General features: G+C 43.2%; 1 pseudogene; it reads right to left on the minus strand.

Moving 5' to 3' along the window:
- The window catches only part of LOC109027631 (solute carrier family 23 member 1-like), a 47,839-nt pseudogene extending 28,778 nt beyond the window's left edge, over positions 1–19,061 (minus strand).
- Positions 19,062–19,434: the final 373 nt, after the last annotated feature.

Here is a 19,434-nt window from a genome sequence, read left to right on the forward strand (position 1 = left end):
CCCACTTAGATCTGGAGGGCCTCTGGGAGGACAGAGTGAAGCCTATTCAACTGCCCTGGTTGGATCTGCAGGTCTGAAGGAGGTCACCAAGGCCTGATAAAGGACAGCAGGGGGTTGCAGTAACTGAAGGAGATGGGGTGCTCTCAGGGTAACTTGGAGAGTGACTAATTATGTCAGATATGCTTCCTCCAGATTTCATTAGAACACGTGGGGAATGCATGAAAATTTACAGCTGCACTCTTAGGCAAAACCCAAGGTTCAGGCATAATTGCTACTAATTATCTCATTGATGAGATTGATTGAGGAAAATATTCTTGATTATCTGCCACATACTTTACCCTCTAAACCAGAACTTGCCAGGTGACCTTATCAATTATCCATCGAAGTCCATGGCTACATCTCTGTGAAAAACAGTAGGCCATCATCTGACTCCCCACCTTCCCACTCTATCTTTGCCTCTCTTGATTCCCTAATATTAATGTGCATAAGAATCATCTGGGGATTCTGTTAAAATGTCCAGAACCCTGAGAGGTTCTGACCTTTTAGTAGGTCTGGAAGAGCGCCCAGAAAAATGCATTTTTGGTTTGGTTTTTGTTTTTGTTTTGTTTTGGAGATAGGATTGCATTCTGTCACCCAAGCTGAAGTACAGCCTCGCTGTACTTCATATAGCTCACTACAGCCTCGACCTTCTGAGCTCAAGCAATCCTCCTGCCTCAGCCTCCCAACTAGCTGGGACTACAGGTGCAAAACACCATGCCCAGGTTTGTTTTTTTTTTTTTTACTTTTAGTTTTGTAGAAGTGGGATCTCACTATGTTGCTCAGGCTGGTCTCGAACTCCTGGGCTCAAGTGATCCTCCCACCTTGGCCTCCCAAAGTACTAGAATTATAGGCACGAGCCACCACAGCTAGCCAAAAGCTGTGTTTTTGGTTTTTGCATTTATTTTGTAGTCAAGTGAAGCAGTGGGAGCAGAGAAGGAACAAAGAAATATATAGCTGGTTGTGATTAGTTGAAAAGGTGTGTTTTTAACTAGCACTTCAGATGATGCTAAGGCAGGTGGTCCAGGGTCCACACCAGGCTACATTCTTTCAGAGATGACAGTCTTGGCTTGTAAGACAAGAAACGAGGAGAATTCCAGAATTCTGAATTTTTTAATCACTTAACAAGAAATATAAATGAGTGGAGAGGATAAAAGTGGTCAAAACTGTTCATGATGAAGGAAGTGAGTGGTCTTTACAAAATCACACTGCCCAAAGAGGAACTGCAAATGACTCTTTTTTTTTTTTAATGACTCTTTAGCATAGACTGAAATACCAGCAGTTGGAATAGGGCATCAGCCAGATGGCTGGGGGATGAAGGACATTCTAGTCACCTTGCATGTTAGGCACCGTTGACTAGATAGATCCCTCCTGGTTAAATGATAAATAAATGGAAAACCCTGCAGGATTCAGGGCTGTATAAAATCCTGCAACAAGAAGGGAAAGGTTTCCCTGCTCTGAAGACTTAGGGGAAGAATTTTCTGTAAGAAACAAATGAAAACTATTGGGTATGCTTATAAAATATTAATGAGGATACAGCTGCATTCTAGATTAACTTAGGATAATTTTTTTTACAAAATTCAAATAGAAGACAAAATGGTAACTTGAATAAATGAGACATATACCATGTTCTATGAAAGAAAAATTCAGTATTATGAAGGTGCCAATTATCACAAGTTAATTTATAATTGTAATACAATTTCAACAAAAATCCCAATGAGATTGTTTTATTTAATAAAATTCATTTCAAATTAATGTAGAAGAATAGAAAATGAAAATAATTTAGAAAAATTTTAAAGGAAAAGATAATGAGGAAAATCATACCCAACCAGATGAAGTCCACTACAAAGTTATTAATTTTAAAACAGTGCAGTATTAATTGAAGACATAACAAAGAGATTAATGGAAAAAATAGCAGCCCAGAAAAAGATAAATCCCAGGGTATAAAAGAACTTAATATGTGATGAATAAAATCATGATTCGCAATGAGGAATGAATTTAGTCAACAAATGATGTGGAGGAAATTGGCTGTTAGGGAGAAAAAAATAAATTTAAAACCTAACTTTACAACATATACCTAAATAAATTCCAGGTGAATTCAATGCTTAAATTTTAAAAATCTAAGTAACACAATACTTTTTAATAAGAAATGATTTTATCTTATTTATTAGCTACACAGTACTTTTTAATAAGGCAATATTTATTATTTATTAGATGTAGGAAGAATTTCTAAGCCTAAAATTAGATTAAGTTTGAAAGAGCAGAAGTGATAAATTTTACCATAGAAACATAAAATCTTTGGCATAGAAAAATATCTTAATTAAAATGAAAGAGACACTAAAAATGTTTATGACAATAAGGACAAAGTTTTAATGTTCTTTACATGCATTGAATTCCTTGTAAACTAAGAAAAACATTGACTTCCGGATAAAAATGTCAGATTGCACTCTCACTCCCTCTTAAAAATCCACTAAACTGACATTAAAATGTATTTTAGAAGCATAAATCACAAGGATTAAGAGAATGGAGCAGGAGACAATCACAGTAAAATTTTGGAAGTTGAAAAGCAGATATAGATTGGTAACTGATTAAACAGCCGTGGAGAAGCAGAATCTTATGCTAGCAATAGGTAGATGGCAATATTCTGAAAAACACACATTCCAAGGAATTGATTCTTAAAGTGGGATATATGTGAAGCTAAAACAAGTTCAAAGTCCTCTTTAAGCACCAGCCAGGCGACAGTCCTCCCTTCTTGGCAGAAGACTAGGTGTTTATCCTCTGGAAAAGGCAAAATACAGGGTCTCTGGTCCACAAGAAAACAGGTAGATTTGGTTCATGTTAAAAACTCTCAATAAACTAGTTATTGATGGAACATTTCTCAAAATAATAAGAGCTATTAAATCCATAGCCAATATCATACTGAATGGGCAAAAGCTGGAAGCATTCCCTTTGAAAACTGGCACAAGACAAGGATGCCTTCTCCCACCACTCCTATTCAACATAGTATTGGAAGTTCTGGCCAGGGCAATCAGGCAAGAGAAAGAAATAAAGGGTATTCATATAGGAAGAGAGGAAGTCAAATTGTCTCTATTTGCAGATGACATGATTCTATATTTAGAAAACCCCATTGTCTCAGCCCCAAAACTCCTTAAGCTGACAAGCAACTTCAGTAAAGTCTCAGCATACATAATCAATGTGCAAAAATCACAAGCATTCCTATACACCAATGATAGACAAGCAGAGAGCCAAATCATGAATGAACTTCCATTCACAATTGCTACAAAGAGAATAAAATACCTAAGAATACAACTTATGAAGGACCACTTCAAGGAGAACTACAAACCACTGCTCAAGGAAATAAGAGAGGACACAAACAAATGGAAAAGCATTCCATGTTCATGGATAGAAAGAATTAATATCATGAAAATGGCCACACTACCCAAAGTAATTTATAGTTTCAGTGCTATTCCCATTCAGCTACCATTGACTTTCTTTGCAGAATTTTAAAAAAAGTTTAAATTTCATATGGAATCAAAAAAGAACCCATATAGCCAAGACAATCCTAAGCAAAAAGAACAAAGGTGGAGGTATCACGCTACCTGACTTCAAGCTATACTACAGGGCTACGGTAAACAGCATGGTACTGGTACCAAAACAGACATATAGACCAATGGAACAGAATAGAGACCTCAGAAATAACACCACACATCTACAACCATCGGATCTTTGACAAATCTGACAAAAACAAGCAATGGGGAAAGGATTCCCTATTTAATAAATGGTGCTGGGAAAACAGGCTAGCCATATGCAGAAAACTGAAACTGGACCCCTTCCTTACACCTTTTACAAAAATTAACTCAAGATGGATTAAAGACTTAAATGTAAAACCAAAAACCGTAAAAACCCTAGAAGAAAGCCTAGGCAGTACCATTCAGGACATAGGCATGGGCAAAGACTTCATGACTAAAACACCAAAAGCAATGGCAACAAAAGCCAAAATTGACAAATGGGATCTAATTAAACTAAAGAGCTTCTGCACAGCAAAAGAAACCAGCATCAGAGTGAAAGGCAACCTACAGAATGGGAGAAACTTTTTGCAATCTACCCATCTAACAAAGGTCTAATATCCAGAATCTACAAGGAACTTAAACAAATTTACAAGAAAAAAACAACCCTATCAAAAAGCGGTCAAAGGATATGAACAGACACTTCTCAAAGGAAGACATTTATGCAGCCAAGAGACATATGAAAAAAAGTTTATTATCACTGATCATTAGAGAAATGCAAATCAAAACAACAATGAGAAATCATCTCACACCAGTCAGAATGACGATTATTAAAAAATCAGGAAACAATAGATGCTGGCAAGGCTATAGAGAAATACAAACGCTTTTACACTGTTGGTGGGAGTGCAAATTAGTTCAACCATTGTGGAAGACAGTGTGGCGATTCCTCAAGGATCTAGAACCAGAAATACCATTTGACCCAGCAATCCCATTAGTGGGTGTATACCCAAAGGAATATAAATAATTACTATCAAGACACATGAACATGCATGTTTATTGCGGCACTATTTACAATAGCAAAGACTTGGAACTAACCCAAATGCCCATCAATAATAGACAGGATAAAGAAAATCTGGCACATCTACACTATGGAATACTATATGCAGCCATAAAAAAGAATGAGATAATGTCCTTTGCAGGGACATGATGAAGCTGGAAGCCATCATCCTCAGGAAACTAACACAGGAACAGAAAACCAAACACCACATGTTCTCACTCATAAGTACGAGTTGAACAGTGAGAACACATGGACACAGGGAGGGGAACAACACACACTGGGGCCTGTTGGGGGGTGGGGGGCAAAGGGAAAGAGAGCATTAGGACAAATACCTAATTCATACGGGGCTTAAAACCTAGATGACGGGTTGATAGGTGCAGCAAACCACCATGGCACGTGTATACCTATGTAACAAACCTGCACATTCTCCACATGTATCCTGGAACTTAAAGTAAAATAAATAAATAAATAAATAAATTTTAAAAACAGGTAGATTTGGAAGCAGGGATACCATACTGAATACTGGGGTATAATTTAATGTGTGCATTCTGAACACTAAAATCTCCAGCTCACTTTCCCACTCAGCTTCCAAAATACTTCCAACCAGGCCTTCGCCCTCTAGGCAAGAGACTGGAAGATCCTTTTCTGGAGAATGTGACAAGATGTCAGGAAGAGCATAAAGATGGCTAAATTTGGGCCTCTCCAGCTAGATCATGGTGCCATTTAAAGATTACACTGTGGGGCCGGGCGCGGTGGCTCACGCCTGTAATCCCAGCACTTTGGGAGGCCGAGGAGGGCGGATCACAAGGTCAAGAGATCGAGACCATCCTGGCTAACACAGTGAAACCCCGTCTCTACTAAAAAATACAAAAAATTAGCCGGGCGTGGTGGCGGGCGCCTGTAGTCCCAGCTACGCGCGGGAGGCTGAGGCAGGAGAATGGCGTGAACCCGGGAGGCGGAGCTTGCAGTGAGCCGAGATCGCGCCACTGCACTCCAGCCTGGGCGACAGAGCGAGACTCCGTCTCAGAAAAAAAAAAAAAAAAAGATTACACTGTGAAATGTGTTCTCTGCAATTTGGTTTTGGGGCATTCCTGCATATCATGTTACAGTGAGCCCAAAGAGAACAAGACCCACTCTCAGGCTCAGAACTTCCAGTCAACCTTTTAGGACTCCACTCTTAAATATATGCAGATATACGAGGATCCCCAACAACAAAGGGAATATGAATAACAGAGACCCAAACAGAGACAGGTGAAAGTAACTTTTTCTGCAAAGAGATGATAACTTTAAAAAATCAGTCTCGTTTATGTCTTTGAGAGAGAAGAGAAGATTGTGCATTTCTAAAACATGAACAGGATGCATAGAGGAATATTCAGAGAACAAAAAGAGCTCTTAATTCAGAAGAAGAGTTAGAAGATAAAATTGATGTGATTTCTTCCCACCATAAAAAAGCAAAAACACAAAGAGATGGAAGTAGGAAAGAAACAATAAGAAAATTAGAGAACTAGTCCAGGATGTTCAACATGTGAATAATAGGAGTTTCAGGCCAGGCACAGTGGCTCGTGCTATAATCCTAGCACTGTGGGAGGCCAAGACGGGAAGATCACTTGATCCCAGGAGTTCAAGATTTAACCCTATCTCTACAAAAAATGCAAAAATTAGCCAGGCGTATTGGCACATGCCTGTAGTCCCAGCTACTTGGGAGGCTAAGGTGGGAGGATGGCTTGGGCCCAGGAGGTTGAGGCTGCAGTGAGCCATGATTTTCAAACTTCTGAAAGAAAATTATTTTCAACCTAAAATTCTATACCCAGCCAAGCTATCAATCAAATATGAGAGGAGAATCAAGACATTTTCACACATGCTAAGTCTCACAAAATTAACCTCTCATACATTCTCTCTCAGGGAGCTAATGGATTATGTGTTTCACCAAAAAAATTGTTTTTTAAGAGGAAGACATGGGAACAAAAGATTTAGCAGAGAAATGACATAAACGGAACTCCCAGGATAAGGGTGAAGGGGCATCTCTGGTTGACAGCTGAGCACCAAGAATAGACAGCAACTGTTTTAGATTGCAGTAAGTCAGAGAGCTCCAGGAGAGAGTTCATCAAGAAGATGAAGTTCATTCTTCTAATATGAATAAAAATTTTAAGAAGATATTTAGACAATAGGCAGAGCATTTAGAATTGAATTAGAAATAAGTGGACAGAAAATTAAGTATCTCAAAAACAAGAAACACATTAACTCCAGGAAAAACAAAAAGTTGGGCAGGAAAAGAACTTTATGATTCAGCTCTGAAGAGCATCATCGTCATTCTAATGTAAACACTGAATGTTGATCTGTGCTGGGAGGGTGGGAAGATAGGAGGATGGGAAGTATGCTTGCATGTGGTGGGAGTGAGGGGTAGTGAAAGAAAATGAAATTGTCATCATTCGTATTGGCACATCAATCAGTAATAGAAGTGTATTATTTAGAGATACAGAGGAAAATATCTATATCACCAACTAAGAAAGGTACAAGTGCTTGCCTCTGCCTAGAAGAAAAGGAGAGGAAGCTTCTGGTGGGGAGGGGAAACCTTTCTTATCTGCTACCCTGAGTGTGCCCTGACACCCCAAACTGGCAACAGATTGGGGCCTTTGCTCCAGCTGTCTGTTCTGTTATGCTCCCAAACCAAGCATGCCTGCCTCTTTTGTTGTTATGGCTTTAATGCTGATCATCACAAAGAAACAGACGGCCGAGGCAAAGATTAAAAGCCGGTGAAATCACAAAGGTCACAGAATCTCAGCAGCTGTCTCGAGGCTGGGGCCTTGATCCACAGCTCTGGGCCCCCCTCCCAAGACAGTCATGAACAGCCTCCTGGACTTTCGCTCTTAGGCACAGATTCAAAGGGTGCAACTCGCAAAATATGCCCTGATACTATTCTAAAAAAACATTTTGAATAGTTTTTATTTTTCCCAGTTATAAAACACATGCACTTTGAAGAAAAGCAAATAGGAAATCAAGGAAAACATAAAGAATAAATTTAAATTACCATAATTCTACAACTCAGAAATAACCATTAACAGTTTGTTCCAATCCTCTTTTGATCTGTAACTAGATAAACTTTATCAGCACACATAAACTATAATACCTTTCATATAGGATATGTATCACCCAGAAAAAAAATTAACATTTCTTCCAGTCTTTTTTCGATTTTTCACTAGACAAGTGTATGTCAGCACATCCATAATGTATGTCTCTCATAATCAGGTGTTACATTGGTCACAGTAATAACAGTGAAAAACTTGAAGTAACTTAAGTGTCCTTTAATAAGAAATGCTTAAATAAACCAAAACATATTTATTCTAGGAAATACTAAATGGCCAGTGTTTTACAAAGTGCTATTGCAGGAATGTGTTAATTGAAATGGAAAGATATTTACAATGCATTATATATGCTTTTAAAAAGATGGAGCTGGTTTTTTCTACACAATTAAGAAATTTAAAAATTATTTTAAAGAGGGAGAAGATATAAAATTGTATATATAGTATGATCTTTTTTTTTAATGTGAAAAATAAATTTTCTGTGCCAGGCACTGAGCAAAGTACTTTATGTGCATTATCTAATTTAATTTTCAAGGTTTGGAAAAATACCAAGTAGTTTCTCCTAATGGGAACAGGAGGTCTCTGAGAGAAGATAAATGGAGATGTTGCCAGAGGTAGGGAGGACAAGGAGCAAGATGAAGTCCCCACTAGGTGGGCACTATGCCCTCTGCACCTAGGGACTTGGAGAGACTGAAGCCCCCAACAGGTTTAGGTTTGGGACGTTGACAGAGCAAGAGCACCTTCATCTTAGACAAACACAGCCACTTTAAGTTCCAGCTCCCTTTCTAGCCTCATGCATTTCAAGGAAATCACTTCTCTTCTAACTATAAGCAGACAGTAAAACACAGATAAGGCAGCTCAGACACAGAAGGAGTCTCTCGGGTAATTGTCAAACTTCACCCTCATACAATGGGTCCCAGTAAAACAGTGGGCCTTAATAATCACATTCCTTTCACTTCAGGTGCACTAAGAAAGGGAAGCTAAAAGCAGACTTGGGGAATATGCCTGCAGCTGCAGAAAGATGTATGGGAACAGACACACAACTCTCCCTCCCAAATAAGCACAACAAAAAGACACAGAAGCAGTCCAAGCCTCTGATAAACTCTCCCACAATGAATCCTTAAAAACTCTTAGTCTGTAAAAGAGTGGGGGTCTAACCTAACTCAGCCAGCAGCCCCTCTCAGGTTTGTTTAATGACCCTGTTAACTGTAAACCCACCCTTCGTGTTTCTCTCCTCTTTCTTTAATTTCTTACAGATGTGTGAAGTTTGACCAACTTGTGAGTAAATGGCAGAGATGTCACCAGCTGGGGATGGATGCCTCTGGAGCTCCAGTTGCTGGAATCCAACCTCTCCTGTGTCATCACCTCTGTATTCCCTTCTTGGAGCCCATCCAGTGAGTGGGTAAAAAATGATGTCACGAGGACTTTTCTTTGAAATAGGTCAGGAAGGGGAGGAGAGCCTCTGGAATGTGGAATGGGACTGATTAATTCTTGAATTTAAAAGGGTCACTGTGTTTTGAGAAATTCTGGGTGCCTCACATGACCCAACTTTGTTCCTTTTTCCCCTGAGCTCCCTACATCAAGCAGGGAAGGACCTGCTAAATTGCGGAAGGGCTCCTCCCATGCCTTCCTTGTGGATGACTACCCAACAGAAACCCAGCTTACTCCTCCAAACACGTCAGTCCCTCCAGCTTCTCTGATATGGCTGACCACCAGCTTACTCTCCGACCCCTCTGGGCAGAGCCCCAGGGTGGCATCTGGTAACCTAGCTTTCAACAGGGGCAGGGGCAACATGGCTACAGACCCCTGGTGGTGAGCATGACCTTTCTGCAGAACCAGAGGCAGGTACAGAGCTAGGGCAAGGTAGGGCTCAGCCAGCAGGGAAGATGGTAGATGAAAAGGACCCAGGCCAGGGCTGGATCCAGCCAAACTGTATGCAAGTAAGCATGAGACATTGGAGTCGCTTTGTGGCAAGAGTTCTTGCTCCACATTTGAGATATTCCAAGGATAATAGAAAGGGAGACGTATCGCCTGGGATCACTCCAGAAAAAGAAATTACCAGAATTATGCAAAAATCATGAATAATTCCAGAGATTAGTTAAAATCTGGAGTTTCACATAGTCAATATTTTCTTCCTCTAGCGATTGCCTTTTAAACTTGATGTCTTCTTTTGAAATGAATGGTGATGCATTCCTTTATGTGAATTTCAGAAATGAGCACATAAGTAAGGAAGATCTTTAGGGAATACACCTCTAAAGCCATACCAAGGAGGCAGCCATCCACAGTTGAGAATTACAGCTGCTGCCCACCCTGGATGAAGCAACTGTTAGCTCTTATGCCCAAAGCAGTGGCTATTACCTCTCACTTTTCCCTTCTAAGTATTTAACATGGTAGGAAGTGCTAAGATCTTCTGAAGTCTTACTGCAAGACTGGCATTCTTGTTTCTAATCTAGAAAAGTCCATCATTAAATACTGCTTAACCAACAATCAAATTTATTTGGCCTTTAGTTCATAAGCTATCTGTTAGGTTTTACAACCTATCTGTCTCAGGTAGTCACTCATTAGGATCTGAGAGGGAAGCCCATTTGCAGGGGTGAAACCAAACTCAAGTTTATTTCTGCCCCCACCTTAGTCTAAAGACATGAGCATGATTTTATTTCTGAATTGTGTTTCTCTCTTTTCTTTGCATGTTTAATTAGGGTATAAATTCCTTGAACCCTAACTTCTGATTAGTTTGTGCTTTTCACAGAACTTACAAGAAGGCTAGCCCCATAGGCCTTTTCAGTCCTGATTATTCAGTTGAAATAGGACACTTGGCGTGGCTCATGCCTGTAATCCCAGCACTTTAGGAGGCCAAGGTGGGCGGATCCCCTAAGGTCAGGAGTTTGAGACCAGCCTGGCCAAAATGGCAAAACCCTGTCTCTACTAAAAATACGAAAATTAGCTGGGCGTGGTGGCACGCACCTATAATCCCAGCTACTATGGAGGCTGAGGCAGGAGAATTGCTTGAATCCAGGGGGCAGAGGTTGCAGTGAGCCCAGATGGCGCCACTGCACTACAGCCTGGGCAACAGAGCAAGACTCTGTCTCAAAAAAAAAAAAAAAAAAAGAAAAAAGAGAGAGACGAAGGAAGGAAGGAAGGAAGGAGGACACTTGGTCGACTTCTCTGTCAACATCAGAGGTGTCCACAATATTAGAGATGGAAGGGACTTTTCGATACTATCTAGTTCATCTTGTTTAATTTGCAGATGAGAAACTCGAGCCTTAGAGAGGGTTTATGACTCATCCAAGTTCCCACAGCACAGAGCTAGAATTCAGCCCTCTAGTTTCCAAACTTGAAGCTTTTCCATAATTAAAATTAACATCACCTCAGGTTTGGGTGAAGGCCTCCCCCATTCATAATAGCTCTGTGTTTATAATTCTTCATGGGGCAGGGGCTGGGGTGGGGGCTCCTGAGTATCTCCACAGGGGGTTAACAAGGCCTCTCTCTCTACTGCTACTGCAACATCTTACATTGTGAGGCTAATCATGGAAGGGAGGGGTCTGTATTTTAGGGGCCTGAGAGACAGACCAGAGTGAACCCTTGGAAGACATCTTGGCTCACAGAGATAGTGACAAAGAAGGAAGAGGGGGAAGGAAAGTCACTTGTCCAAGAGGGAGGAACTGGCCTCCCATCCTCTACAGAACACAGGGAGAGCTTAAGCACTGTCATGTCTCCTGGAAATGACTGGCAAAGGAAGTAGTTTGGGAAGTACTTTGATTTGATTTAGACAAAAAGACCATTCTAGGAATGAATATTTTGCTCCAGATGCTGCCTAGATTCCATCTACTTTGGAAATAACTAGCCAACCTTAGTCTACACTTTTGTAGCTTTGATTCAGATAATTAAGACTAATTGCATATTCATTGTTCCTGCCGAGTCATTTTCTCTTAAGATAGGCAGAAGCACATTGTGGGGAATGTTTTCCATTTTCGTTTGCAACCCCAGAGTGGAGCACAGGCTTGGCGCAGATCAGGTAGAAAGTAGAAAGTAGAATTACAGTGATGGGCCCCTCCCTTGCACAGTTCCTTCCAAAGCCCAGATAGGAGTCTAGCAATGTGTTCACTAACCATACACGTTTGTAAAATCTGTAAAAGCAAAAGGTTTCAGCCGCCATTGGCTTCAACAGCTGTCTCTGTCCACTTTGAGCTCCCTAACTCTAAACCATGGCTCAGATGGCATTTGAAAGGCCACGGGATTTGGCTAACAGGGAGTCAAGTCAGCATAAATTTAGTTAGAGTGTAGTGGGATATATTAATGCGGTTGCAGACCACTGACCCACCTATGTATAATGAATTTATTGCTAGCCTTCTTGGTATAATCACGGTTTCCAGCAATTCTCCTGACACCCACTGGGCCAGTTCACCCGATGTCATGATATAATGGTGCAGGACCAGAGGCCACATTAGGATACGAATATGTCCTCTAGCACCTGACACTTGACGTATGCGGATAGTGGATGACAAACAAGGTTTGAAATGTATGGAGCTAGAAGCTATCTGTGGAAAACTTGACAATCATCAGATATGCAAAATTGCCAGAGATTTGGTTGTTATTGATGTCTAGGCAAAAATGGACATTTTTCCTATCAGGAATATACATAGGAATGCAGCATATAAACTTATGAATGCACTATGCATTTAAACATTTTTTTGACAGGAATCAGGTCCACAGAACTCCTGTGTTTGTAAGGCACAAATCTATAGCAGTACCACAGTCTGCATGGAAAGTCGTAACAAGGCATCCCAGCTAGCAGTAATAACAAATAAACTTGGACTAACCCATCCTAGAGGAATGACTGAGTTATCTTTCCTTTTTTCTGCAAAATGAGGTCATTGAAGAGATGAAACCATAAAATGTAGAGGGAGAAAGTATTATAGGTGACTGTCAGATGGTTAAATAATAAAAATGTCATGCTATTTTCTGAAATGTGTGACATTTGTAGTATTTATCTGTTTTTTAACACCTGTAATTTGTTGTGATTACTTTCTTAAATCTAGACAAATATTCTCTTTTGTGCACAATTTTATATGTGTAATTTTCTGTTCTTTTTCTTAAAGCGGACACCAAAAACCATCTAAGCTTCAGGTTGTGCAAAACTCACTCTCTCCTTGGACTGGAAGCTAAATAAACATAAAGGAAGGAACACTGGACTAATAGGTTTGCAGGGAGGGAGGAGAATAAGAAAGATCAAGAGGACCTACAAATCAAGAGGACCTACAAAGAGAAATTTCCCAAGAAGGTGGTAACCCAAAGAAGCCACTGTGTGAGGTTCTAGGGAATCATGATGGGGTAGGGAATGGTAGTGGAGAGTGTGAAAAAAGAGGATGTGTGGAAATGAGGGAGGAATGGTCTCCAAAGACATATTTCCTGGCTTCACAATTTTGTCCAGGCCAGAGTAATAGAGCTCCATTTTACTCGGGCTAACTTTAGCAGCCTACATATGAACACAAGGGACTTGATTTTTTTATTTTAAAAAAGGGATTCCACTGATTATACCAATTGAGCATCTCAATGATACTGTAAGGGAGCAAAGGCACATATACTCATTAGCTGCATTTCACAGGTCCCAAACCACAGTGAATGTCTGCTGTCTTGTCTACCCAGAGCAGAATTCCTCTACTCTGCTTCATTGGGAAATCTTCCCGAATGGGAGTTGCCGTATTTGTTGCCCAGGCAGCTCCAGGGCTGGGCAATAGAGCTCTCCTGGAATTTTACAATGTGGGACTAGCCAGAGAAGCCCTCACTTGCTTTTGGGTGGTAAGTGGGAGGATGTCTAGGAGTGCTGCCTGCAGTCATGTTGTGATGGTTGAATTTATGGTTCAACTTGACCAGGCTAAGGGCTGCCCAGATGGCTGGTAACATATTGCAGGGTGTGTCTGTGAGGGTGTCTCTGGAAGAGATTATCATCTGAATTGGTGGAGTGAGTAAAGAAGATCACCAATGCAGTGGGCGTCATCCTATCCATTGGGGACCCAAACAGAACAAAAGGCAGAGAAAGACTGGATTCTCTTGCTCTCTTCTTGAGCTGGGACAGCCGTCTTCTCCTGCCCTCAGACACTGGTACTCCTGGTTCTCAGGCCTTCAGACTCAGACTGAAACTTATAATGCTGGCCTCCTACCCCAACCTCACATCCAGGCCTTTGGACTCAGCCTGAACCACCAGCTTTCCTGGTTCTCCAGCTTGCAGGTAGCAGATCATGGGACTTTGGCCTCCATAATTGTGTGAGCCAATTCCTGAAATAAATCTCCTCTTCATATATCTCTATATATCCTATTGGCTCTGCTTCTCTGAGAACCCTGACTAATGCACATGTGCAGGAAGCCTGTCTGCAAGTAGGAAGCACAGGCACTGGCAGAGTAATGAAGAGATGGTCCTGCCCTCCAACCAGAAGAGAGCCCCCTGCACTTGGCCCGATGCCTTAGAGGGTTTGCTCTAGCTTCTCAGGGAGGAGTCTGCAGGGCCAAGGGGATGTGCTCACCTGAGGTCTGTGTCCCTCTCCCCTTTGAGTCCCCGAAATTCTGTGCCCAAATGGCCCTGGGCCTCTTCCAGAGGCTGCTTGTGTGTCTTCTCTAGGTCCATCCTGCTGAGGGCAGGCAATGGTGCAGGTGTGCACACCCCAAGGATGGCCATGGGCCAGCTGTTTGGGGGCAGCTATTTGGGGAGTCCATTGTCATGGGGGCGAGAAAAGAAGTTGGATGTGCAGGTTGGGGTGTCCACATCCATACACGTGAGACCATTTGTGATTTGGAGTAAAGCTTGGAGAGAGAAGTGGGGGGCTGCAGGCTGGGGACTGGCCCTTGCCATATTGCCAGGCTCCAAAGCAGAGGTCTAACGAGGCAGAGGATTCTCAGTTCAAACCTGGCCTTCCAGGCAGAATGATGAGAACATGTTTTATTTCAGAGTTTGTCAGCTTGGTTTATAACTTTCCAATATTTAGACACAGAGTATGTGGGTCTCCATTTGTACTCGTACTGAGGGTCTTGCAAATATTAGGGGCAGGCTTGAGCAGAGTCAAGAGACAGAGAAGATTCCGGCAGCATTTGAGTCCCTGGTTCGTATTCCTGCGGCTTGGATGCACCCCTGTGTTTCTCTTGTTTTAACCTTATCAGTTAATAAAGCATACATTTCTGCCTAAGCTGATCTGGATTTGTGTTACTTCCCATCAAGGATCCTAGTCAATGTGGAGAGTAAGTGATGGAGCTGAAACTTGAACCCAGGCTCTGTCTCCTAACCCTGTGCGCCCTCCCTTACACCACACCAGCTTCCCAGCCATCTCTCCAGCCATAAGCCAAGAAAGCCTTGCTGGCACCCTGGCAGGTAAAAGTCAGAACCCACGGGGAACAATTTTACCTACCTGACCCCTAAAAACACTTGCAGGAGCGTGCAGATGCTGGAGCAAAGAAAATGGTGCTGATGAGGTAGCTCTGTGTCAGGGGGTCCTGCTGCAGGCACAGGTCCTTGGCCAGGATGAATGGCACCACCATGAGGCCCCCCAGGGCTGTGAGGAAGTGCTGTGGGCAGAGAGTGAGAGGAGCAGGCATGTGATGCTGTGGCCTCCAGATCCACTCTCATTCCCCAAACCAGAGAGTGCCCAACATTAACAGGGGTGCCTTTCCCACTGCTCTGAGAGTCGCCTGGCCATGAGTAACAAGCAAAGACCAGGCAGGCAGGGGGAATGAGGAAGACCTGATGGTGAGAAGCAGGGACCCAGCCACAGGGACTGGCCTCAGGAGCAGGCACCCAGCTCCAGGAACTCATATCCTGGGGAGGAAACCAATGTAGGGAGGCAAGCATAGGAGGGGGTAACAGGAACCAAGACAGGGCCTTAAGAACAAGAGCAAAGCAAGAGGCTCATTATTAAACAAGGCCCACTGTGAGAGCAGACCATCTACAAGGAGGGCCTGAGCATGAGCTTGCAGCCATTGGCCAAAGGCTATTGGAGTTTCACCAGACAGGACAGAGTTAGACCCAGAGCTCAGGGTAGGGCTGAGCCCACAGCAGGCAGCCTCAGCTATAAAGAGGGTAAATTAAATATAGATGCCAGATTGACCAATTGATTGATAGATATGGGGCAACCAGTCAACACAGAAATGGGCCACTGATATGGTTTGGCTAAGTGCCCACCCAAATCTCATCTTGAACTGTAATCCCCATAATCCTCTTGTGTCAAGGGAGGGACCCAGTGGGAGGTGATTGGATCATGCGGGCAGTTTCTCTCATACTGTTCTCGTGATAGTGAGTGAGTTCTCACAAGATCGGATGGTTTTATAAACGGAAGTCTCCCATCCCAGCGCAGTGGCTCAAGCCTGTAATCCCAGAACTTTGGAAGGCCAAGGCAGACAGATCACCTGAGGTCAGGAGTTTGAGACCAGCCTGGCCAACATGGTGAAACCCTATCTATACTAAAAATGCAAAAATTAGCCAGGTGTGGTGGCAGGTGCCTGTAATCCCAGCTACTCAGGAGGCTGAGGCAGGAAAATTGCTTGAACTTGGAAGGCAGAGGTTGCAGTAAGCTAAGATGGAGCCACTGCACTCCAGCCTGGGCCACAGAATGAGACTCAATCAATCACTCAATCAGTGGGAGTCTCCCCCGGGCTTTTCACTTTCTCTGTTTTGCCTGCCACAATGTAAGACATGCCTGCTTTCCCTTCTGCCATGATTGTAAGTTTCCTGAGGCCTCCCTAGCCATGAAGAACTATAAGTCAATTAAATTTCTTTGTTTTATAAATTAACCAGCCTCAGGTAGTATCTTTATAGCAGTGTGAAAATAGACTAATGCAGACTCTATCTCACACACTCTAGCCCCAGAGCTGAAAGGTTGGCTGGGTCTAGGGGTACATTTGTGGGCTGTTGTCAGTTTTGTTCTGAGCCACACTAACTGGCCAATATATGGCTCCAGTCCCCACACAAATCTGGCCACTGAGCCAAACATTCTGAGAACAGACATGTGAAGCCACCTGCTTCTCTCCTTCACTTCGATGCAACCGGCTCTCTGATGTCTGAGGCTCTCTGATACATGATACAGGGTCTCATGTTCCTAGTGCTAGTAGAATCACTCTGGTTTGGCATCTGCAGGAGCAGCCAATGTCCCACTGCAGGTTTACCCAAGAGTATAGGCTCTCTAACTCATCCCCTAAGAATACAGCATAAATCAAGCAGCAGATGTAGGCTTGGTTTATAAAAGTTAGTTGTCGGGTCAGTCAAGATAAAAAATGAAAGAAGAGAAGGAAGGAAGGAAAGAAGGAAGAAAGGAAGGAAGGAAGAAAAGGAGGGAGGGAGAAAAAGAGAGGAGAGGAGAAGAAACAGGGAGAGGGAAAAAAGGGAAAGAAAACAAGAGAAGGAAAGAGAGAGAAAGGGAGAATAGGGAAAGAGGGAGGGAAGGAGATGGAAGGAAGAAGAAGGAAGAGGAAGGAAGGAAGAAAGAAAGGAAGGAAGGAAGGAGAAGAAAGGATGGAAGGAAGGAAAGAGATGGACAGACAAATTGTGGTCATCTAAAAATTGGCTGACCCCTTGGGAAAGACGATAAGGGGGCAGGGGAGCTTCAGAGAAGAGGTGCCTACGTGTTGCAGGGGCACTTTGACAATCCTTGCCATTGTTCCTACAGTCCTTCATGGTCTCTCATAGATGTTCTTGGACCTGCTACCCACTAATTCAGTGCAGACCATAATATTCTCCAGGCCAAGAATCCACCAGTGTTAGATTGCCCATCTCATATCCTGCCCAGAAGCACTGGCTATAACCACCCTTATAGACAGGGCCAACTTCCCCTCATTAGCAAATAAATCTCTTGATTGTACAGGCATTTTCTTTTCTTTCTTCCTTTTTTTTTTTTTTTTTTTTTTTGAGACAGTATCATTCTGTCACCCAGGCTGTAGTGCAATGGCGAGATCTCGGCTCACTGCAACCTCCACCACCTGGGTTCAAGCTATTCCTCTGCCTCAGCCTCCTGACTAGCTGAGATTACAGGCATCTGCCACCACGCCTAGCTAATTTTTGCATTTTTAGCAGAGACGGGGTTTCACCATGTTGGCCAGGCTGGTCTCAAACTCCTGACCTCAAGTCATCCGCCCGCCTCGGCCCCACAAAGTGCTGCGATTACAGGCATGAGCCACCGCGCCTGGCCTTTTTGTTGTTGTTGTTGTTGTTGTTGTTGTTTTGAGACAGTCTTACTCTGTTGCCCAGGCTGCAGTGCAGTGGCACAATTTTGGCTCACTGCAACCTCTGCCTCCCAGCTTCAAGCAATTCTCCTACTTCAGCCTCCTGAGTAGCTGGGATTACAGGTGCAAGCCACCATGCCCAGCTAATTTTTGTATTTTCACCATGTTGGCCAGGCTGGTCTCAAACTCCTGACCTCAAGCGATCTGTCTGCCTTGGCCTCCCAAAGTGTTAGGATTACAGGTATGAGCCATCTTGCCCAGCCGCCAGGCATTTTCATGGAAGCTGAACTTGGAAGAGAAGTTATCATCCGCAGGGCTTGCTCTAAGGGAGGAGAACCGGCCTGGCACCTCTCACCTCCTCCAAGAGAACTGGACCTTTAACCAGCCCAGTGAACCCACCTAGGAGAAAAATGGGCCAGCCAGTCTCGGATATGGCCAGTCAATGCAGTACGAGGGAAAATCCTCCTCTAATCCTCCACACCCCTCCCCACACCCCTGGAGAGAAAGAGACTGCAGGAGCTTTGAGTTCCCGCAAGAGGTCAACATGGGAGACAAAACAACTTCATTTGACCTGACTATGTGTTGATGTGGTTTTTGAGGCAGAGCCTCTTTGGGAGGAATTACCTGAATCCCCAAGAAGATACAGAGATAACATGGCAGGATGTCCAAGATGTCATAGGCCAGGCAGCTGCTGCGGGACTCCCGGGCTGCCTATCTGTCCTCCTGCCTTGGCCACAGGTTGGGAGCTGAGCACGACATCACCCCTCTGCTGGGAACAAGAAAAGGACACGTCTGGGCATTTCAAGAGGGATCAAGTGGACTTCCTGATTTCATCCAGGCAGACAGCCTTCAAAATGCAAGAGGCAGTGGGATGGGGACAACTGTTGGCCAGCTAGGGATTTTAGGCACAGACTCAAAAGAGCAGTGGCTTCCTATGTTATGATCTGCAGCAGGACCTCTGTGTGAAGTCTGGGGCCACACGAAGGGAGTGGGCACCTTACCCGATGCCTCGGCAGAGGAGCAGCTTTGTGGGAGAGATGGGGCCAACTCCAAGATCAGAAAATGGGTAGTTTTCCCACACGGACCAGTGTTTCCAACTGCCAAAGTCCTCCTCACAACATGTTTATCATAATGGGCGGCTTCCTTACCCATCCCTTCTGCTGGAATGTCAGTTTCCAGCATGCGTGGATTGTTTCTCACTCTTCTCACTCGTCCCAGCTTCTAGTGAAGCCCCTGTGCTCAGTGTAGACTGAACGAATGAATGTAACACTGTAAATGAGACTGTGCATACAGAATGATAGCCAACTTGCATTCCTCTCAGTGTAACCAAAATTAACTTTGAGTTATAGACCTTCCCTTCAACTTATTGGTGGGATAGCTTACTAACTGGGCCCCTTCGTTATATTTCTGTCTCAGTTTTCTGATCTCTATAAAAGAAATGTCAATAGCACGTACCTCATAGATGGATGAGAAAATCAAATTGGAGCATGAGCGCATAGCCTAGTGCCTGGCACAGTGTAATTGCCCCATCAATATTAGCTGATCTAATTACTCT

Source organism: Gorilla gorilla, chromosome 6, assembly GCF_029281585.2.
Source record: "Gorilla gorilla gorilla isolate KB3781 chromosome 6, NHGRI_mGorGor1-v2.1_pri, whole genome shotgun sequence".
Lineage (NCBI taxonomy): Eukaryota > Metazoa > Chordata > Mammalia > Primates > Hominidae > Gorilla > Gorilla gorilla.